At 38.1% G+C, this 23323-nt stretch overlaps 1 long non-coding RNA gene across 1 annotated transcript; it reads left to right on the top strand.

Annotated features, from left to right (window-relative positions):
• The first annotated feature begins 1186 nt into the window (after positions 1-1186).
• Positions 1187-22996, top strand: LOC116583133. Its single transcript, XR_004282623.1, has 3 exons — positions 1187-1267; positions 22795-22803; positions 22986-22996. It is a non-coding gene; the product is annotated as an uncharacterized LOC116583133 (long non-coding RNA).
• Positions 22997-23323: the final 327 nt, after the last annotated feature.

Genomic DNA, 23323 nt, shown 5'->3' with positions numbered 1-23323 from the left:
GAACCATTCTTTACTCTTCTTCTCCCCATATTCCAGGTATATGGTGTCATACTTACATTCTTTTATTTTGGGAGTCCCTTGACAGATTTTTCTGATATACCTATTTTTACTGGGTTTGTGCTTTGATTAGTCTTTCTTATGGTCTTTCTTTCCCACTCAGTGTCCCTTGTAAGATATTTTGTAGTAATTATTTAGTGGCCATGAATTCTTTTAACATTTATTTTTCTGGGAAACTCTTTATCTCTCCTATTCTGAATGACAACCTTGCTGGACAGAGTATTCTAGGCTACAGACTTTTCCTTTTCATCACTTTGAGTATACGTCACTACATTTTGGTCCACAGACTATGTTGAAAAATCAGCTCATAATACAATGGGGTTTCCCTTGTATACAGCTATTTCTTTTCTCTTGCTGCTTTTAAAATTTTCTCTTTATCTCTACTTTTTATCATCCTAATTACTATGTCTCCTAGTCCAGACTTCCTTGGGTTAGTTTTGTTAGGGGATTTCTGCGTCTCCTGGATCTGGAATTCTGTTTCCTCTCCCAGGCTCAGGAAGTTTTCAGCTATTATTTCTTCAGATAAATTATCTGCCCCATTTTTTTCTCTTTTTCTTCTGGGATACCTATCATGTTTATGTTATTACACTTGATGGTGTTCTTGATTTCCCTAAGTCTATTCTCATTTTCCATTTTTTTTCTCTCACCTGCTCCACTTGGTTTCTTTCCATTATTCTGTCCTCCAGGTCACTGATTCCGTCTTCTGCTTTTCTCCTCCATCTATAGCATCTAGTGCATTTTTAATTAAATTTATTATGTTCTTCATAATAATAAATTATAAATATAATAAATAATAAGTAATAAATAAATGGCTGATTTTTTTAATGAATTAGGATTTGGTTCTATAATTTATTTTTGGCACTGAAAAAATGCCTCAACTTCATACAGATTTTATGTTCAATTAGCACATCATTCATAAAAATATCAGTTATACTCTCATTTTAAGAAAAGGTGACAAGGATTTCACTTTATATAAAATGATTCACAGATTAGAGGAAAATCATCACAGGATTCCTTTGAACACAAAAATTCCTCCTGCTTAAAATGCTATTGAAAAATTAATGAATAAGTTAATGACTGAATATTCATTCAATTTCTTTAAAATCTCATTTGTAAGGCTCTCACTGATGTCCTCCACTCTCCTCTCAAGTCCAGTGAGTATCTTTATGATCATTACTTTAATTATCTATTAGGCATATTACTTGTCTCTGTTTTTCTTATGTCTCTTGCTGTGATTTTATCCTGTTCTTTCATCTGGAACATAATCCTCTTTCTCCTCATTTTGTCTAATGATATATGTCTGTTACTCTGTGTTAGGAAAGGCAGCTACATATCCTGCATTTGAAAGTAATGGTCTTATGAAGAAGAGGTCCTATAGTGCCCTGTGATGCAGCTCCCTGTTCACCAGAACCTGGCACTTTATGTGTGTCTCCTGTGTGTGATGCATCCACCTTGTTATTGTGGCTGAGCTAATTTTTCCTTCAGTCTTGTCATCTGCAATGGCTTCCTTTGCTTCTTGTGTGGATTGTTTGGTCCCTGCGGTGCTTGTGGGCCAGTCTGGGGATATCTTGGGCTTGAGTTTAATCAGACCAGGTGTTTACCATAGATGCAGTGCACCAAACTGGGTGCTAATAATACAGGACACTTTCCCTGTATTGTCCTTTGAATATCCTTTGTTATTAGGCAGTGCCTGCAGTCAGACCAGTTGTTTTCCTCCAAACCACTGCTGGGGCACCCATCTGACTCTTGTGTGTGGTTATGTTTCACTCTCTCTGGGCAGGAGTCACTTTGGAGTTGTGCTGGCCATTGTAGGGACTGAATGCAAACTACCAAACATGTAGCACTTCCCTGTATGGGATCTGACCAAGAGCATGTTTGAGAGAGAAGATCTGTTGAAGCACATTCCATTGGGGTGCAGGGCATCAATACAGTGGTGCTAGGAAGCTTTGCACCCCATTCTCTTCTGCAGGCCAGGCCCTGTGTCTGCAGAGGACAGAAGACAATGTTATCAAACTTTTCACACAGCAGTTCCTCTGTGGGAGATGTCCTGAAGCAGCTGGATTGAGCCAGGTTGTCAGGAGGGGTCAGTTGGTGGAAGCAGAACATGGTGGGGCAGGGCAGGAATGCTAGCAATTTATATAGCAAGTCTCTCAGGTGGCCATGTGTTTACAGTGGGGGATAGGACAGGGAAATTGTGCCTGCCAGTTCCTTTGTTCCTAGAGGGGTTCCCCAGAGATTTCTATCCTTTCTTGATGTGCTTTGAGACTAGTAAATGATTCTCCCTCACATACGCGACACGTGGCTTTAAAACTGCTGTTTCTATGCTGTATCTCCCCAGGCTGCTTGCTGTGTTGTCTCTTTAAGGGCAGAGACTCAGTTGCCTCTCACCCACTAGCTGTCCTGGAGCCAAGTCTGCTGATTTTCTTTCAAGTCCAGGTCTTAATTCCCATTGGTTGTTAGAGCTCATGGAAGTTGGCCTCTCTGGTTTTCAAAACCAAACATTATTATTGGAGATTACTCTTCCCCATTTGGGCTTCCTGGTGTGGTGTCTCTTTCTCTCCTCTCTCCATGCCCAAGGCATCCCTCCCTACTGCAAATAGTCCTGCAAGTCTGTTTACTTTCCAACTATGTCTCCACCCTTCCTGCCTGCTTCAATGTGGCTTCTTCTGTGCATTTAGTTATGGAGTTTATTATGTCATTTTAGGGTCATTTTCTGTATTGTTTACTTTGATGAAAGTATTATCTAGTTGTATCCATGGATTGAAGTGAGCCTAGGGTCCTTCTACTTTGCCATATTCCCCAGAAGCTGAAACAGGCATATTACTTTTTTTTTCTTGAGTTTTTGAGTATAGGATGAACCTCAACTTAAACTTCATATCTTACATGAAAATCAACTTAAATGTATCATAACCTTAACTATAAAACACAAAACTATACAACTTTTAGAAGATAACATAAGAGAAAATATTCAAGACCTAAGGTTTGGTGTTAGATATGACGCTCAAAGCATGAGCTATAAAAACTTTGATAAACTACTTCAAAAAACAAAAATTTTTCACCTCTTAAGAAAATGAATACAGAGCACACACAAGAGACAATATTTGCAAGCCACATATCTGAGAAAGGGATTGTATATAGAATAAATAAAGAACTCTCAAACCCAACAATAAAATATACACCAAAATTTTTGATTAGAAAGTGGATAAAAAACATGAAAAGATACTTGGTCAATATCACTAGCTAGTAAGAAAATACAAGTTAAAACCACAATGAGGTATCACTTCACACCTGTCAGAGTGGATAAAATACAAAACTGTGACAGCATCAAATCTTGTTGAAGGTGTGGGGAAACTAGGCTTCTCATACATCAGTTTACACATGTAAAATTGTGTAGTTGCCCTGGAAAATATTTTGGCACCTTCTTAAAAACTAAAAATGCAACTACCATACAACAATCACACTTATGGGTATTTATTCTGGAGATTAATAAAGCTATACTTACACAAAAATCTGTATATGATTGTTCATAACAGCTTTATTTGTAATAACCAAAACCTAGAAACAACTCCAATATTGTTAAATGGATAAATAGATAAACAAACCATGATACACCAGATATTACAGAATACAATTTAGCAGTAAAAAATAACGAACTATTAACATGTGCAATAACTTGCATGGATCTCAAGGGCACTATGCTGAGTGGGGAAAAAAACCCAAGAGGTCACATAATGTATGATTGTATTTGCATGGCCTTTTTAAAAATTTTATTTATTTATTTGACAGAGAGAGATCACAAGTAGGTAGAGCAGCAGGCAGAGGGAGAGGGAGAAGCAGGCTCCCAGCTGAGCAGGGAGCCCAATGCAGGGCTCAATCCCAGGACCCTGGGATCATGACCTGAGCTGAAGGCAGACAATTAACCAACTGAGCCACCCAGCGCCCCTGTATAACATTCTTAAAATATCAAAATTACCGTGATCATGATGACATCAGTGGTATTAAGGATTAGGGACAAAGGAGGGTGTAACCATAAAGTGGTAGCACTGAAAAATTTCTTTGTGCTGGCAGAATAGTTCTTTATCTTAGGGTATTTCTTAACAAATTTATGCATATGATAAAATGTCATTCACTTGTTATGGGCTTAATTATGCCCCCTCAAATCTCATATTGAAGTCCTAACCCTCAGTACCACAGAATGTGACTATATTTGTAAGTAGGGACTTTAAAGAGGTGATTAAGTTAAATGAGACATTTGAGGTGTACCCCAATCCAATCTGACTGGTGTTTCTATAAGAAGATGAGATTAGAACATACTGAATAATACTAGGAGCACATATGCACAGAGGGCTGAACATGCTAACAGTCAGCAAGAGGGTAGCTATCTGAAAGCCAACGAAAGAGACCTCATATTTAAATCAACCCTACAAACACCTTGATTTTATATGGATGGCCTCCAGAACTGTGAGAAATGAATTGTGATTCAAGCCTCCCAGTCTGTGGTATTTTCATTATGGCCACCCTAGCAAACTAATACAGCACCATATACCAAAAATGAAATTAATGCTTATAAAAACTGGTGGAACAGAATATGGTTATATTACCCTGTTTGGTGTGCCATAATCTTCTCCCATTTCTGAAGGCTGAAAGTCCAAGATCAAAATGTCAGGACACTTTTGGTTTCTTCTGAGAATTCTTCCTGGCTTGTAGATGGCCACCTTCTCTCTCTTTCCTCATGTGGCCTTTCCTCTGCATACACATGGAGTGAGATCTCTGATGTTTCTTCCTCTTCTTATAAGGACACCAGGTCTATCAGATTAGGGCCCCACCCTTAAAACCTCATTTAATTTTCATTATTTCCCTAAAAGCTCTATCTCCAAATATAACCCCTTTGGGAGTTAAGGCTTCAACGTACGAATTGGGGTGGGGGAACACAATTCAACCCATAACAAAGGTATATAATTTAGGTCATAGAATTGTACCAATACTGATTTTGGTTTTGAAAATGTACCATGGTGATGTAAGATGACATCATTGGGGGAAGCTGGGTGAAGAATACACAAGAACTCTATATTATATTTGCAATATTTTATGAGTTTAAAATTATTTCAAAATGAAAAGTTTAAAAAACATGAAAAAAACAGTATTCTATGAAGTCCTGCAGTGTGCAGGAGTTCTTATCTTGACTCTTTCCGTACCACAGGGCAAACAAAACAGGTTAGATCTTGGCTTCACAGCTTACTAGCTCTGCAACCTTCACCAGTGTACCTAAGCTTTCTGAGCCTCAGTGTCTACATCTTTTAATAAGCATGGAATACAGTGCAGAGCACTGTCAAGGGCATCAAGAACCCTGATCCCTGCCTCAAATTATTTACTCCCATTAATTTCTAGGTAGTTTTTGAAATATTTCTTCCTCTTTTAATAAAATGGAGATAATCTCTAACTTGCCTTCCACAAAGCTGTAGAGGGGATCTAGGGTAGCAACATTAGGTTTCTGGCTCATTAACACCCTCATTTTGCTTTTAGCATTTTCTTCACCAAGTAGCAAAAATAGAAGGCAAAGGGGGAGAGGATTAGGCAATATGTAGAAAGGAGGAGGGAAAAAAGCTGCATGCCAGATGTTTTTTGAGAAATTAAGAAAGCGTGAGGTGAAGTTAGCATTTGACAAGAATGTTCAGGAAGAAGATTAATCACCATATTTCAGAGTTCCATGTCCAAAGTGATTGTGTCTACTAATATGGCTAGATCTGATTTCAGAATTAAAGAAACCAGATTTCTCATTAAGGCAGGATGAAGTTGGGGGTGGAAGGACAGACAAGGTCTCCTTTAAGGTTGGCCACTAATAGAGGACAGATGGAAATGATGGGAATGCCCTTAAATAAAGCAGAAAGCCACTGAGAGAAAAACTGTTAAAAGAAAGTACATAAAGTTTTACCACAAACTACTACATTCTTACTTGCTGATAGGGGTGTAAAACTAATTTGTCAGCTTGGTTTTAAGCGCCAAACAGTGAGTACTGAAGTGACAAGGAAGACCAGTCAACAGGCATAGTCACTCTTAGTGTTCAAAATCTTTCTATGGCTTCCCACTATTAACCAGGAAAAGTCCAAACTTCTTTGTGTTGAATGTACGGCCCTCAGTAAGCTGGCCCAAACCTGCTTTCCAACTTTCTCCATGACTGTGATCCTGATCCATGATATAAGATGAATCTATTTATGGCCCCTTCAAAAATGACATTGGACTGGCAGTCAGGAGACCTAGGTTCAAATCTCCACATTCCTATTAACTGGCTATGCAGCTTTGAGAAGAAAATAACTTAATCTCTCTGAGCCTTAGTTTCTTCCTCTGTCAAATAAGGAAAATAATCCCCATGCCAATGACATCATGGGCTTTTTGTGAGGAGTGCAACAGATACAAAAGCACCTAGGAAGTCCCAACAGGTTTCAAGGACCATGTCTGCCATACAGGACTATAGCATTTTCATACTTGAGGGTTATCAATCTCAAATCTTTTCTACTTAAGAGAGAATTCATTAAATTGTGGGTTTTAGTACACACATAGACACCAAAACAAAAAAGAAAAGAAAAGAAAAAGAAAGAACAAATCAATCTGGAACCAATCATTTTATCATTTGAGCCTCTCTGAATCTTCACTAAAGATGTTCTACAAGAACCCTTGTACATTCTTGGTGGGAATGTAAATTGGTGTAACCACTGTATGAAACAGTATGAAGGTGCCTCAAAAATGTAAAATAGAACTACCATATGACCCAGAAATTCTATTTCTGGGTAGATATGCAAAGGAGTTGAAACAGTATCTTGAAAAGATATCTTCACTCCCATGCTTACTGCAACATTAGTCCCAATAGCCAAAATAAGAAAGCAACCTAAGTTTCTATCAATGGACAATTGGAAAGGAAAAAGAAAAGGAAAATACACCTAAGTGTCTATCAATGGCAAAGTGGAAAGAAAAGGGAAAAAGCAAAAGGAAATACACATATAAAGAAATGTTATTCAGCCTTTAAAAAGAGGAAAATCTGCCAATTGTAACATGGATGAGCCTGAAGGACATTACATTAAGTGAAATATACCAGACCCAGAAGGACAAACACTATATGACACCACTATATAAGGAATCCAAAATACGCAAACTCATAGAAGCAGAAAGCATAATGGTGGTTGCCAGAGACTGAGGGGAGGGTGGAAAATGGGAAGGTATTAGTCAAAGAATATGAAACTTTAATTATCAAGATGAATAAGTTCTAGTGGTCTATTGTATAGTTTAGTGTCTATAGTTAACAATTCTGTATTCTATACTTGAAAATTTGCTAATAGGGTAGACCTTATGTTAAGTGTTATTATTACAAAAGTAATAATAATAAATAAAAAGGGCAAAAGAAAACTTTTAGAAGTAATATGGCCTAGATTGTAGTGATGGTTTCACAGATGCATATTTATCTCCAAACTCATCAGATTATTAAATATATACTAAGTATATTAATATTTACATTAAATTATTAATTTTATATTAAATATATACAGTTTTCTATGCTAATCATACCCCAAAATAGTGTTTTTTAATAAAATGAAATTTTTGAAAAGTTTATCTGTGAACATGTGCTTATACTTCTTCTGCCTCATCTCCCAGACAAAGTTCATTTTTACCATCTCTTTGTACCTTATATAAAATACTATGGCTTCCACTAGCCACTTATATTTTGTCTCTCCCACTAGACTATGGGGTAGTCAAGGTTAAGGATTGTATCTTATTAAATTTAATATGCCCAACACTTAGTATGCAGTAAGTCTCAACAGGCTTTAGAGAATTGGACTGTGAAATCAAATATCTCTTCAGTAAGTTGGAAACTTATTAAACAAATGTGGAGTTATAAAAGTTCATTATGTCAGTTCCAATTAGTTCAATTAATTTCAAGAAAAAAAAATGACAGAATAAAATACACAAAAAACCCTAAGTCTGATGTGGGCACTGGTTCTCAATCTTGGCTTCAGGATAGAATCACTTGGGGAAATTTTTTAAAAATACTGATGTCTTGGTCTCCCAGCCCAAAGACTATGACTTAGTTTATCTAATATACAGCATGGCAGTAGAATTTTTAATGTTCAGGTTAAGCTGTGAATTGCTGGTCTTATGGTAAAAATAGGCATGAATCAAGTGATTGAGAGTGAAATAAGTGTTTTGAGAAAGGAAGGATGCTATGGAAATTTATAACCTAGCCTCAGGAGGGTTGAATTCTCTATCTAGTAAAAATAATCTTCATGAATGAAGTGGAAATGAAAGTATTCTCAGATGAACAAAAACTAAGAATCTGTCAGTAGCACACCTTCTCTAAAAGAATGGTGAAAGGAAGTTCTCTAAACAGAATTTTGAAGAAATACAGAAAGTTTAGAGCATTGGGAAGAAACAAAAATCAAGAAAATAAATATTCTTCTTCAGGAGTTTTCAAATTTAAGTTTGATGGCTGAATGGTTGAATCTGATGTTTCTCAGTGTGTAGAGGATATAAACAAGGGAGGGTCACTCCTGAGCATTCATCCCAGAGAAATAGAAATTTATATCTACATAAATACCTAATATGATACATCATAGCCACTTTATTTGTAATAGCCAGAAAATCAGAAACAACCAAAATGCCCTTCAATGGGTAAGTTGTTCAACTGTGGTGCAAACATATCATGGAATACTTCTCAACAGTAAAAAAGGAACAAACTATTGATACCCATAAAAACTTAGATCTCAAGGACATTATGCTGAGTGAAAAAAAAGCGCCAATCGCAAACATCACATACTGTATGAAATAACAAAACTATAGAGATACAGAACAGGTTAGTAGTTCCCAGATGTTAGAGATGGGGAAAATGAGACAAAGCTATGGCTATTGGAAAGGTGATATGAGGGATATTTGTGATTGAACTATTTTGTATCTTGATTATAGCAGTTGCTGCACACATCTATACATGTGATAAAATGACATAGAAAAATACATATACATTGTGTACAAATGGCATTTTCCTGATTTTGATATTGTACTAGCATTAAGATATAACCATTATAGGAAACTGAGTGAACAGTACATTGGACTCCTTTATTATCTTTACAGCTTCTTGTAAGTCTCTAATTATTTAAAAATAAGTTTGCACTCCCATGTTCATTGCAACATTATTCACAGTAATAAAGACATAGAAATAACCTAAGTGACCAATGACAGATGGGTGAATAAAGAAAATGTGGTAGATATTTATACAGTGGGATATTACTCAGTCATAAAAATAAGGAAATACTGGGCACCTGGATGGCTTAGTGGGCTAAGCCTTTGCCTTCATCTCAGGTCATGATCTCAGCATCCTGGGATCGAGCCCTGCATCAGGCTCTCTGCTCAGTGGGGAGCCTGCTTCCCCCTCTCTCTCTACCTGCCTCTCTGCCTACTCATGATCTCTCTGTCAAATAAATTAATAAAATCTTTTTTTAAATTATTAAAAAAATAAGGAAATACTGCAATTTCTGAGAAGATGAATGGACTTTGAGGGCATTATGCTAAGTAAAATAAGTCATACAGAAAAAAATAAATATTGTATGAGTTCACTTATATGTGGAGTTTAAAATCATCCTATTCATAGACACAGAAAGTAGAATGGTAGTTGCCAAGGGATCTTGGTGTGGGAAATAAAAAGATGTTGGTTAAAGGGTCAAACTTTCAGTTATGACATGAATAAGTTCCAGTAATGTAATGCACAGTATGATGACTACAGTTAACAAAAGAAAGGGTACCTGCACCCCAGTGTTCATAGCAACAATGTCCACAATAGCCAAACTAATTGGAAGGAGCTGAGATGTCCTTCAACAGATGAATGGATAGAGAAGATATGGTCCATATATATACAATGGAATATTACTAAGCCATCAGAAAGGATGAATACCAACTGTTTGCATAGACATGGTTGGAATTGGAGCAGACTATGCTAAGTGAAATAAATCGAGCAGAGGAAGACAATTATCATATAGTTTCACTCATATGTGGAACATAAAAAATAGCACTGAGGATCATGGAGGAAGGGAGAGAAAACTGAAGGGGAAAAATCAGGGAGGAAGACAAACTATAATAAGACTCTTGACTACAGAAGCAAACAAACCAACCTAGAGTTGCAGAAAGGGAGGTGGGTGGGGGGATGGGATAACTGGGTGATGACCATTAAAGACAGCACATGATGTGGTGAATATTAGGTGTTTTTGCAATTAATGAATCACTGAACATTATATAAAAAGCCAATGATGTACATGTTGGTTAATTAAATTTAAATAAAATAAAACAAATATCATATTATATATTTGAAAGTGATTAGAAAGTACAGTTTTAATTTTATCACCATAACAACAGTAAGAAAATTATAATTATGTAAGAGAAAGAGTGTATTAACTAATCTTATTTTGGTAAATCTATTAAAATATATATGTGTATAAAATCATCACACTGTGCAACTTAAACTTATATAATGTGAGGTGTCAATTGTATCTTAATTGAACTGGCATGGAAAAAAGCTAAATGACTGTAGCCCTAGCCAACATCTTAATTACAACATCATGAGAAACTCCAAAACAGAATCATTTGTCTAAGTCACTCCTAAATTCCTGACCAGAAGAAACTGTATGAGATAACAAATGTTTATTGTTGTTTAAGCCACTAAAATTTGGTATATATTGTTATGAAGCTGTAGGTAAATAATGTCTATTTAATGTGCTAATATTTTTCAAGTATTTTTGAAAAATCATGAAAGAAATTAATTAAGAAAGTAATTTTGGAGGAAGGTCAACCAATGATGACATAGGATGTTTCTGGGGTACCCTCTCCCCACAGTCACTCCAAATGTACTGATACATAGAACAATTTCCACTGAAAAAGATCCAGAAACCAGCAGAATGACTCTGAGAAAATACCTACACTAAAATGTGTAACAGAAGCTGAGCTACATTCTCATAATCCCCACTCCCATCACAATGCCATACAATAAGGAGATAACCCCCCAATTCCCAACTTCTTGTTGAGGAGCAAAGGTTTGGACCATATATCTATATCTTTCTATATCTCTCCCTGGAAAGATCTTGTACACACATCTAGTGCCTCACATTCTCCAACTTCCACTTGAGGGTTAAGTCCCTAGATCACACAGCTCTGATAGCTAACAGAGCTTGCATTCATGAACTGAAATGAAAGGGTGCTAATTCGAAACAAAAAACATATGAAAATACAAAAATTACTAGGCAAGGTAAATATATAGTTAAATTCAGAATAATTAAATGCTGTAATGGTAGAGGGTAAATCATTTTTAACTCAAATATAAAGGTTAAAAACAAAATATTAAAAATAACTATAAATATAATAATTTCTAATGAATATACAATATAATAAAATGTTAACTGTGACATCAAAAATATAAACTGGGAGGGGGCACTTTTGTATGCGTTCATGGTTAAATTCTTATAGTTTACAATAGATTGTTATAAATGTATGATGTATTCTATAACTCACATGGAACCACAAAGGAAAAGCCTACAGTAGATACACAAAAAATAAAGAGAAAAAAATCAAGGCCTACCACTGCAGAAAATCATCAAATCAAAAGGAATAGTGCAAAAGTGTTTTTAAAGAAAAGAATTATAAGATAACCAAAAGACAATTTATGCAATGTCAATAGTAAGTCCATACCTATCAATAATGACTTTAAATGTAAAAAAACTAAATTCTGCACTCAAAAGACATAGAGTAATTAATTGGATAGATTAAAACAACAACAACAACACACACACACAAACAAACCCAGGAGCACCTGTGTGGCTTAATTGTTTAAGTGGCTGTCTTAGGCTCAGGTCATGATCCCAGGGTTCTGGGATCAAGCACAGGTTGTCATGTTCCCTGCTCAGCAGTGAGTCTGCTTCTCCTCCCTCTATCCATCCCCCACCCCATTCATACTGTCTCTCTCTCTCTCTCCCTCAAATAAAAATAAAGTCTTTAAAAAAATCAAGCCTACAAGCGACTCCCTTCAGCTTTAGGGAAATATGGAAACTAAAAGTGAAGGGATGGAAAAAGATATTTCATGCAAATGGAAGCCAAAAGAACATAAGGGTAGCTATAGTTATATATGACAAAATAGACTTTAGGAAAAGACTGTAGCAAGACACAAAGAAGGTGATTACATCATGATAAAGGGGCTATGGAACCCAGAAATGGACTCTAAACTGTATGGTCAACTAATCTTTGACAAAGCAAGAAAGAATATCCAATGGAAAAAAAGACAGTCTCTTCAATAAATGGTATCAGGAAAATTGGACAGCCACAACCAGAAGAATGAAACTGGACCATTCTCTCACACCATACACAAAAACAAACTCAAAATGAATGAAAGACCTAAATGTGAGACAGGATTCCATAAAAGCCCTAGAGAGAGCATAGGTAGCAATCTCTTTGACCATGGCCACAGCAATGTCTTGCTAGATATGTCTCCACAGGCAAGGGAAACAAAAGCAAAAATGAACTATTTGGACTTCATCAAGACAAAAAGCCTTTGCACAGCAGAGGAAATAGTCAACAAAATTAAAAGGCAACATACAGAATGGGAGAAGGTATTTGCAAATGTCTTATCAGGTAAAGGGCTATCATCTAAAATCTATAAAGAACTTATCAAATTCAACACCCCAAAAACTAAAAATCTAATAACAAAATGGGCAGAAGACATGAACAGACATTTATCCCCAGAATATAAACAAATGGCCAACAGGGACAAGAAAAAATGCTCCACGTCACTTGGCATCAGGGAAATAGAAATCAAAACCACAATGAGATACGACCTCACACCAGTGAGAATGGCTAAAATTAACAAGACAGGAAACAACAAATGTTGGCAAGGGTGTGGCATCTTACACTGGTGGTGGGAATCCAAGGTGGAACAGCCATTCTGGAAAACAGTATGGAGGTTCCTCAAGAAGTTAGAGATAGGGCTACCCTACAACCCAGCAATTGCACTCTTAGGTATTTACACAAAAGATACAAATGTAATGATCTGAAGGGACACCTGCACCCCAATGTTCATAGCAGCAATGTCCACAAAAGCCAAACTGTGGAAAGAGGGGTCCAGATGACCATTGACAGATGAATGGATAAAGAAGATGTGGTATATATATATACACAATAGAATATTACTCAGCCATCCAAAAGGATGAATAATTACCATTTACATTGATGTGTATAGAACTGGAAGGTATTATGCTGATCAAAATAAGTCAAACAGAGAAAGACAATTATCCTATGGTTTCGCTCATATGTAGAATATAAGAATCAGGGCAGAGGACCATAGGAGATGGGAGGAAAAACAGCATGGAAAGTCATCAGAGAGGGGAAAAAGAAACAAGAGAGACTTAACTATAGGAAACAAACTGAGAGGAGGTGGGTGGAGGGATGGAGTAACTGAGTGATGGGTGTTAAGGAGGGCAGGTGACGTGACGTGATAAACACTGGGTGTTATACACAACTAATACTTTATTGAACACTAAACCTGAAACTAATGATGTACTATCAGTTGGCTAATTGAATTTAAATTTAAAAAATGACAAAAGGATCATACACCAAGAAGATAGAACAATTGTAAATATTTATGCATCCACATAGGAGCACCTAGATAGATAAAGAAAATATTAACAAACCTGAAGGGAGAAATAGACAGCAGTACACTAACATTGGGGAACTTCAAACCTCACCTTCAACAATGGGTAGATAATACAGACAGAAAATTAATAAGAAAATGTTGGACGTAAACTACTATTAGACCAGATGGATCCAACAGACATGTACATAACATTCCATTAAATAGCAGCAGAATGCACATTCTTCCCAAATGCACATGGAATATTCTCCAAGGTCATAAGTTAGCCCATAACACAAGACTTAATAAATATAAGGAGACTGAAATGACATCAAGGATCTTTTCTTTTATTATTATTATTATTATTATTATTATTGTTATTATTATTTTAGTCACCATACAGTATGTCATTAGTTTTTGATGTAGTGTTCCACGATTCGTTGTTTACATATAACACCCACTGCTCCATGCAATACATGCCTTCCTTAATACCCATCACCGGGCCAACCCATCCCCACACACCCCTCCCCTCTAAACCCTCAGTTTGTTTCTCAGATTCCACAGTGTCTCACGATTCTGATCCATCCCTTCATTTTTCCTTCCCTTTCTTAATGTCCTCCATGCTATTCCTTGTGTTCCACAAGTAAGTGAAACCATATGATAATTGACGTTCTCTGCTTGGCTTATTTGACTCAGCATAATCTCCATGAGTCCTGCCCATGTTGATACAAAAGTTGGGTAGTGATCCTTTCTGATGGTTGAGTAATATTCCATTGTATATATGGACCACATCTTCTTTATTCATTCATCTATTGAAGGGCATCTCAGCTCTTTCCACAGTTTGGCTATTGTGGACATTGCTGCTGTGAACACTGGGGTGCATATTCTCTTCACTGCATCTGTTTCTTTGGAATACATACCCAGCAGTGCAATTGCTGGGTCATAGGGTAGCACTATTTTTAATTTTTTGAGGAACCTCCACACTGTTTTCCAAAGTGGCTGCACCAACTTGGCATTCCCACCAACAGTATAAGAGGGTTCCCCTTTCTCTGCACCCTCTCCAACATTTCTTGTTTCTTGCCTTGGTAATTTTTGCCATTCTGACTAGTGTAAGGTTGTATGTCATTGTTGTTTTGATTCAATTTCCCTGATGCCAAATGACGTGGAACGTTTTTTCATGTATCTGTTAGCCATTTGTATGTCTTCTTTGGAGAAGTGTCCATTCGTGTCTTCTGCCCACTTTTTTGACTTGATTATTTGTTTTTTGGGTGTTGAGTTTGAGAAATTCTTTATTGATCTTGGATATCAGCCCTTTATCTGTGGTGTCATTTGTAAATATCAAGCATCTTTTCTAACCACAATGGTAAGAAATTAGAAATCAGTTACAAGAAGAAAAAGGGAAATTCACAAATATGTGGAGGTTAAACAACATACTCCTGGACAACCAATGGGTCCAATTTCTTCAAAGAAGAAATTGAAAGGGAAATCAAATATACCTTGAAGCAAAGGAATATAAAAACGCAATGAATCAAAATTAATGAGATGCAGTTCTAAGAGGGAAGTTTATAGTGATAAATGCCTACATTAAGAAAAAAAGAGAGGTTCTGATCTAAGATGGCAATTAGGAAGACCCTGAACTCACCCCCTCCCCAAAACCCACCAAATTACTCCAATTTATAGAACAATTTCTCCTGAAGAACTGAGGGCTGACTCTGCACAAAACCAGATAGAACTGCAAAAGAATAAACAGAACTGCAAAAGACGAAGACATGGTAACAAAGGGAACCCCCACTCCTGGTGCTGCAAAGTGTAAGAGGGACAGATAGTATTGAGGGGCCATAAACAAATTCCTCTGTCCTTGGACACAGGGAGAAAGCCACGATTTAAAAAAGCAACTAGCAAGAAGCAAGATGATGGGTGAGTAGGAGACGGAAATACCATTAGGTCCCAGGAGTTCTGCTAGTTATCAAGCCATTCTGAACAACAACAAACTCAACAGGAGGTAGAAGAGAAGATGAGCAGCAACTCTAAGAACAGAAAATCGACCACTTTCTGAAAAGTAGGACATGCAGAGAAGTGAATCCAAAGCGATGGGATGATAGATCACAGTGGGAAGGGCCAGCTCCCAGCAAGCAGTGGAGCAGCAGAGCACAAAAACAGAACTTTTAGAAGTCTGCTCCACTGAGGGACTTCGCTCCAGAGGCTAAGTGGGGGTGGAGCCCTCGTAGGGACAATGTGGTCTCAGGACCCACAGGGCCACAGAAAGACCGCAGGTATCTGAGTGTGGCAGAGATTCCCTGTATCGGAGTGGGGAAGCCAGCTACAGAGACGGAGCCAAAGACTGAGCTCTCAGCTTGGGGGGACCTTAAACCATGATCCAAGGCATAGCTGGGCCACTGCTCTTCAAGCAGAGACCCCACAAGTGGCAGATCTGGAAAGACCCCTTCCTTCCTCCTCTGGGAGGAGCAGCACAGGAGTTCATGGCAGGAATCTGCTGGGTTTGGAGACTCCAAACAGGGCCATGTGCCAGAGATAGAAATGGTCGGTCACAGGCTGGAGGAGCTTGGAGCGTGGCCGGAGACCAGGGAGACGGGAGGGATTGACTGCTTTTCTCTGAGCACACACTGAGGAGTGGGGCCCCAAGATCCCGGCTCCTCCAGACCAGAGATTGGGAGGCTGTTACTTTCATTCCCATCCTCCAAATCTCTGTGGAAAGTGTTCAGGGAACAAAAGCTCCGAGAGCCAACCAGAGCAGATTACTTAGCCAGGTCCCTGGCAAGGGTGGTGCAAATCTTTTTTTTTTTTAAATTTTTTCAATTTATTTATTTTCAGAAAACAGTATTCGTTATATTTTCACCACACCCAGTGCTCCATGCAATCCGTGCCCTCTATAATACCCACCACCTGGTACCCCAACATCCCAACCCCCGCCACTTCAAAAGCCTCAGATTGTTTTTCAGAGTCCATAGTCTCTCCTGATTCACCTCCCCTTCCAATTTACCCCAACTCCCTTCTCTTCCCTAACACCCCTTGTCCTCCATGGTATTTGTTATGCTCCACAAATAAGTGAAACCATATGATAATTGACTCTCTCAGCTTGACTTATTTCAGTCAGCATAATCTCTTCCAGTCCTGTCCATGTTGCTACAAAAGTTGGGTATTCATCCTTTCTGATGAAGGCATCATACTCCATAGTGTATATGGACCACATCTTCCTTACCCATTCGTCCGTTGAAGGGCATCTTGGTTCTTTCCATAGTTTGGCGATCGTGGCCATTGCTGCTATAAACATTGGGGTTCAGATGGCCCATCTTTTCACGACATCTGTATCCTTGGGGTAAATACCCAGGAGTGCAATTGTTGGGTCATAGGGAAGCTTTATTTTTAATTTCTTGAGGAATCTCCACACTGTTCTCCAAAGAGGCTGCACCAACTTGCATTCCCACCAACAGTGGAAGAGGGTTCCCCTTTCTCCACATCCCCTCCAACACATGTTGTTTCCTGTTTTGTTAATTTTGGCCATTCTAACTGGTGTAAGGTGATATCTCAATGTGGTTTTAATTTGAATCTCCCTGAGGGCTAATGATGATGAACATTTTTTCATGTGTCTCATAGCCATTCGTATGTCTTCATTGGAGAAGTGTCTGTTCATATCTTCTGCCCATTTTTTTTTATATGTTTGCCTGTTTCGTGTGTGTTGAGTTTGAGGAGTTCATTATAGATCCTGGATATCAACCTTTTGTCTGTGTTGTCATTTGCAAATATCTTCTCCCATTCCGTGGGTTGCCTCTTTGTTTTTTTTGACTGTTTCCTTTGCTGTGCAGAAGCTTTTGATTTTGATGAAGTCCCAAAAGTTCATGTTCACTTTTGTTTCCTTTGCCTTTGGAGACATATCTTGAAAAAAGTTGCTGTGGCTGATATCGAAGAGATTACTGCCTATGTTCTCCTCTAGGATTCTGATGGATTCCTGTCTCACGTTGAGGTCTTTTATCCATTTTGAGTTTATCTTTGTGTACGGTGTAAGAGAATGGTCGAGTTTCATTCTTCTACATATAGCTGCCCAGTTTTCCCGGCACCATTTATTGAAGAGACTGTCTTTTTTCTTCCACTGCATATTTTCTCCTGTTTTGTCGAGGATTAATTGACCATAGGGTTGAGGGTCCATATCTGGGCTCTCTACTCTGTTCCACTGGTCTATGTGTCTGTTTTTATGCCAGTACCATGCTGTCGTGGTGATCACAGCTTTGTAATAAAGCTTGAAATCAGGTAACATGATGCCCCCAGCTTTATTTTTGTTTTTCAACATTTCCTTAGCGATTCGGGGTCTCTTCTGATTCCATACAAATTTTAGGATTATTTGCTCCAGCTCTTTGAAGAATACCGGTGGAATTTTGATCGGAATGGCATTAAAAGTATATATTGCTCTAGGCAATATAGACATTTTAACAATGTTTATTCTTCCAATCCAAGAGCATGGAATGGTCTTCCATCTATTTGTGTCTTCTTCAATTTCTTTCATGAGTGTTCTGTAGTTCCTCGAGTACAGATCCTTTACCGCTTTGGTTAGGTTTATTCCCAGGTATCTTATGGTTCTTGGTGCTATAGTAAATGGAATCGATTCTCTAATTTCCTGTATTTTCTGTATGTTCATTATTAGTGTGTAAGAAAGCCACTGATTTCTGCACATTGACTTTGTATCCTGCCACGTTGCTGAATTGTTGTATGAGTTCTAGTAGTGTGGGGGTGGAGTCTTTTGGGTTTTCCATATAAAGAATCATGTCATTTGCGAAGAGAGTTTGACTTCTTCATTACCAATTTGGATACCTTTGTTTTTTCTTTTTTTCCAAACATTCATTAATTTTTTTTTAATTTTTTCTTTTTTATAAACATATATTTTTATCCCCAGGAGTACAGATCTGTGAATCGCCAGGTGTACACACTTCACAGCACTCACCAAAACACATACCCTCCCCAATGTCCATAACCCCACCACCCTTCTCCCAACCCCCCTCCCCCCAGCAACCCTCAGTTTGTTTTGTGAGATTAAGAGTCACTTATGGTTTGTCTCCCTCCCAATCCCTTCCTGTTTCATTGATTCTTCTCCTACCCACTTAAGCCCCCATGTTGCAACACCACTTCCTCATATCAGGGAGATCATATGATAATTGCCTTTCTCCGCTTGACTTATTTCGCTAAGCATGATACGCTCTAGTTCCATCCATGTTGTTGCAAATGGCAAGATTTCATTTCTTTTGATGGATGCATAGTATTCCATTGAGTATATATACCACATCTTCTTGATCCATTCATCTGTTGATGGACATCTAGGTTCTTTCCATAGTTTGGCTATTGTGGACATTGCTGCTATAAACATTCGGGTGCACGTGCCCCTTTGGATCACTACGTTTGTATCTTTAGGGTAAATACCCAATAGTGCAATTGCTGGGTCATAGGGCAGTTCTATTTTCAACATTTTGAGGAACCTCCATGCTGTTTTCCAGAGTGGTTGCACCAGCTTGCATTCCCACCAACAGTGTAGGAGGGTTCCCCTTTCTCCGCATCCTCGCCAGCATCTGTCATTTCCTGACTTGTTGATTTTATCCAGTCTGACTGGTGTGGGGTGATATCCCATTGTGGTTTTCATTTGTATCTCCCTGATGCCGAGTGATATGGAGCACTTTTTCATGTGTCTGTTGGCCATCTGGATGTCTTCTTTGCAGAAATGTCTGTTCATGTCCTCTGCCCATTTCTTGATTGGATTATTTGTTCTTTGGGTGTTGAGTTTGCTAAGTTCTTTATAGATTCTGGACACTAGTCCTTTATCTGATATGTCGTTTGCAAATATCTTCTCCCATTCTGTCAGTTGTCTTTTGATTTTGTTAACTGTTTCCTTTGCTGTGCAAAAGCTTTTGATCTTGATGAAATCCCAATAGTTCATTTTTGCCCTTGCTTCCCTTGCCTTTGGCGTTGTTCCTAGGAAGATGTTGCTGCGGCTGAGGTCGAAGAGGTTGCTGCCTGTGTTCTCCTCAAGGATTTTGATGGATCCTTTCGCACATTGAGGTCCTTCATCCATTTTGAGTCTATTTTTGTGTGTGGTGTAAGGAAATGGTCCAATTTCATTTTTCTGCATGTGGCTGTCCAGTTTTCACAGCACCATTTATTGAAGAGGCTGTCTTTTTTCCATTGGACATTCTTTCCTGCTTTGTCGAAGATTAGTTGACTGTAGAGTTGAGGGTCTATTTCTGGGCTCTCTATTCTGTTCCATTGATCTATGTGTCTGTTTTTGTGCCAGTACCATGCTGTCTTGATGATGACAGCTTTGTAATAGAGCTTGAAGTCCGGAATTGTGATGCCACCAACATTGGCTTTCTTTTTCAATATCCCTTTGGCGATTCGAGGTCTTTTCTGGTTCCATATAAATTTTAGAATTATTTGTTCCATTTCTTTGAAAATGATGGATGGTACTTTGATAGGAATTGCATTAAATGTGTAGATTGCTTTAGGTAGCATAGACATTTTCACAATATTTATTCTTCCAATCCAGGAGCATGGAACATTTTTCCATTTCTTTGGGTCTTCCTCAATTTCTTTCATGAGTACTTTATAGTTTTCTGAGTATAGATTCTTAGCCTCTTTGGTTAGCTTTATTCCTAGGTATCTTATGGTTTGGGATGCAATTGTAAATGGGATTGACTCGTTAATTTCTCTTTCTTCTGTCTTGTTGTTGGTGTAGAGAAATGCAACTGATTTCTGTGCATTTATTTTATATCCTGACACTTTACTGAATTCCTGGACAAGTTCTAGCAGTTTTGGAGTGGAGTCTTTTGGGTTTTCCACATATAGTATCATATCATCTGCGAAGAGTGATAATTTGACTTCTTCTTTGCCGATTTGGATGCCTTTAATTTCCTTTTGTTGTCTGATTGCTGAGGCTAGGACCTCTAGTACTATGTTTAATAGCAGTGGTGATAATGGACATCCATGCCGTGTTCCTGACCTTAGCGAAGAAGCTTTCAGTTTTTCTCCATTGAGAATGATATTTGTGGTGGGCTTTTCATAGATGGCTTTGATGATATTGAGGTATGTGCCCTCTATCCCTACACTTTGAAGAGTTTTGATCAGGAAGGGATGCTGTACTTTGTCAATGCTTTTTCAGCATCTATGGAGAGTATCATATGGTTCTTGTTCTTTCTTTTATTGATGTGTTGTATCACATTGACTGATTTGCAGATGTTGAACCAACCTTGCAGCCCTGGGATAAATCCCACTTGGTCGTGGTGAATAATCCTTGTAATGTACTGTTGAATCCTATTGGCTAGTATTTTGGTGAGAATTTTCGCATCTGTGTTCATCAAGGATATTGGTCTATAGCTCTCTTTTTTGATGGGATCCTTGTCTGGTTTGGGGATCAAGGTGATGCTGGCCTCATAAAATGAGTTAGGAGGTTTTCCTTCCATTTCTATTTTTTGGAACAGTTTCAGGAGAATAGGAATTAGTTCTTCTTTAAATGTTTGGTAGAATTCCCCCGGGAAGCCGTCTGGCCCTGGGCTTTTGTTTGTTTGGAGATTTTTAATGACTGTTTCAATCTCCTTACTGGTTATGGGTCTGTTCAGGCTTTCTATTTCTTCCTGGTTCAGTTGAGGTCGTTTATATGTTTCTAGGAATGCATCCGTTTCTTCCAGATTGTCAAATTTGTTGGCGTAGAGTTGCTCATAGTATGTTCTTATAATAGTTTGTATTTCTTTGGTGTTAGTTGTGATCTCTCCTCTTTCATTCATGATTTTATTTATTTGGGTCCTTTCTCTTTTCTTTTTGATAAGTCTGGCCAGGGGCTTATCAATTTTTTTAATTCTTTCAAAGAACCAGCTCCTAGTTTTGTTGATTTGCTCTATTGTTTTTTTGGTTTCTATTTCATTGATTTATGCTCTGATCTTTATGATTTCTCTTCTCCTGCTGGCCTTAGGGTTTCTTTTTTGTTCTTTCTGCAGTTCCTTTAGGTGTAGGGTTAGGTTGTGTACCTGAGACCTTTCTTGTTTCTTGAGAAAGGCTTGTACCGCTATATATTTTCCTCTCAGGACTGCCTTTGTTGTGTCCCACAGATTTTGAACCGTTGTATTTTCCTTATCATTTGTTTCCATGATTTTTTTCAATTCTTCTTTAATTTCCCGGTTGACCCATTCATTCTTTAGAAGGATGCTGTTTAGTCTCCATGTATTTGGGTTCTTTCCAAACTTCCTCTTGTGGTTGAGTTCTAGCTTCAGAGCATTGTGGTCTGAAAATATGCAGGGAATGATCCTAATCTTTTGATACCTGTTGAGTCCTGATTTAGGACCGAGGATGTGATCTATTCTGGAGAATGCTCCATGTGCACTAGAGAAGAATGTGTATTCTGTTGCTTTGGGATGAAATGTTCTGAATATATCTGTGATGTCCATCTGGTCCAGTGTGTCGTTTAAGGCCTTTATTTCCTTGCTGATCTTTTGCTTGGATGATCCGTCCATTTCAGTGAGGGGAGTGTTAAAGCCCCCTACTATTATTGTATTATTGTTGATGTGTTTCTTTGATTTTGTTATTAATTGGTTTATATAGTTGTCTGCTCCCACGTTGGGGGCATAGATATTTAAAATTGTTAAATCTTCTTGTTGGACAGACCCTTTGAGTATAATATGGTGTCCTTCCTCATCTCTTATTATAGTCTTTGGCTTAAAATCTAATTGATCTGATATAATGATTGCCACTCCTGCTTTCTTCTGATGTCCATTAGCATGGTAAATTCATTTCCACCCCCTCACTTTAAATCTGGAGGTGTCTTCTGGCTTAAAATGTGTTTCTTGGAGGCAACATAGAGATGGGTTTTGTTTTTTTATCCATTCTGATACCCTGTGTCTTTTGACTGGGGCATTTAGCCCATTAACATTCAGGGTAACTATTGAGAGATTTGAATTTAGTGCCATTGTATTGCCTGTAAGGTGACTGTTACTGTATATGGTCTCTGTTCCTTTCTGATCTACCACTTGTAGGCTCTCTCTTTGCTTAGAGGACCCTTTCAATATTTCCTGTAGAGCTGGTTTGGTGTTTGCAAATTCTTTCAGTTTTTGTTTGTCCTGGAAGCTTTTAATCTCTCCTTCTATTTTCAATGATAGCCTAGCTGGATATAGTATTCTTGGCTGCATGTTTTTCTCGTTTAGTGCTTTGAAAATATCATGCCAGCTCTTTCTGGCCTGCCAGGTCTCTGTGGATAAGTCAGCTGCCAATCTAATATTTTTACCATTGTATGTTACAGACTTCTTTTCCCGGGCTGCTTTCAGGATTTTCTCTTTGTCCCTAAGACTTGAAAATTTTACTATTAGGTGACGGGGTGTGGGCCTATTCTTATTGACTTTGAGGGGCGTTCTCTGAACCTCCTGAATTTTGATGCTCGTTCCCTTTGCCATATTGGGGAAATTCTCCCCAATAATTCTCTCCAGTATACCTTCTGCTCCCCTCTCTCTTTCTTCTTCTTCTGGAATCCCAATTATTCTAATGTTGTTTCGTCTTATGGTGTCACTTATCTCTCGAATTCTCCCCTCCTGGTCCAGTAGCTGTTTGTCCCTCTTTTGCTCAGCTTCTTTATTCTCTGTC

This window comes from Mustela erminea, chromosome X (assembly GCF_009829155.1).
Source record: "Mustela erminea isolate mMusErm1 chromosome X, mMusErm1.Pri, whole genome shotgun sequence".
Taxonomy (NCBI): domain Eukaryota; kingdom Metazoa; phylum Chordata; class Mammalia; order Carnivora; family Mustelidae; genus Mustela; species Mustela erminea.
The sequence above is the reverse complement of the archived record's forward strand: the minus strand, read 5'-3'. Positions and strand labels throughout refer to the sequence as shown.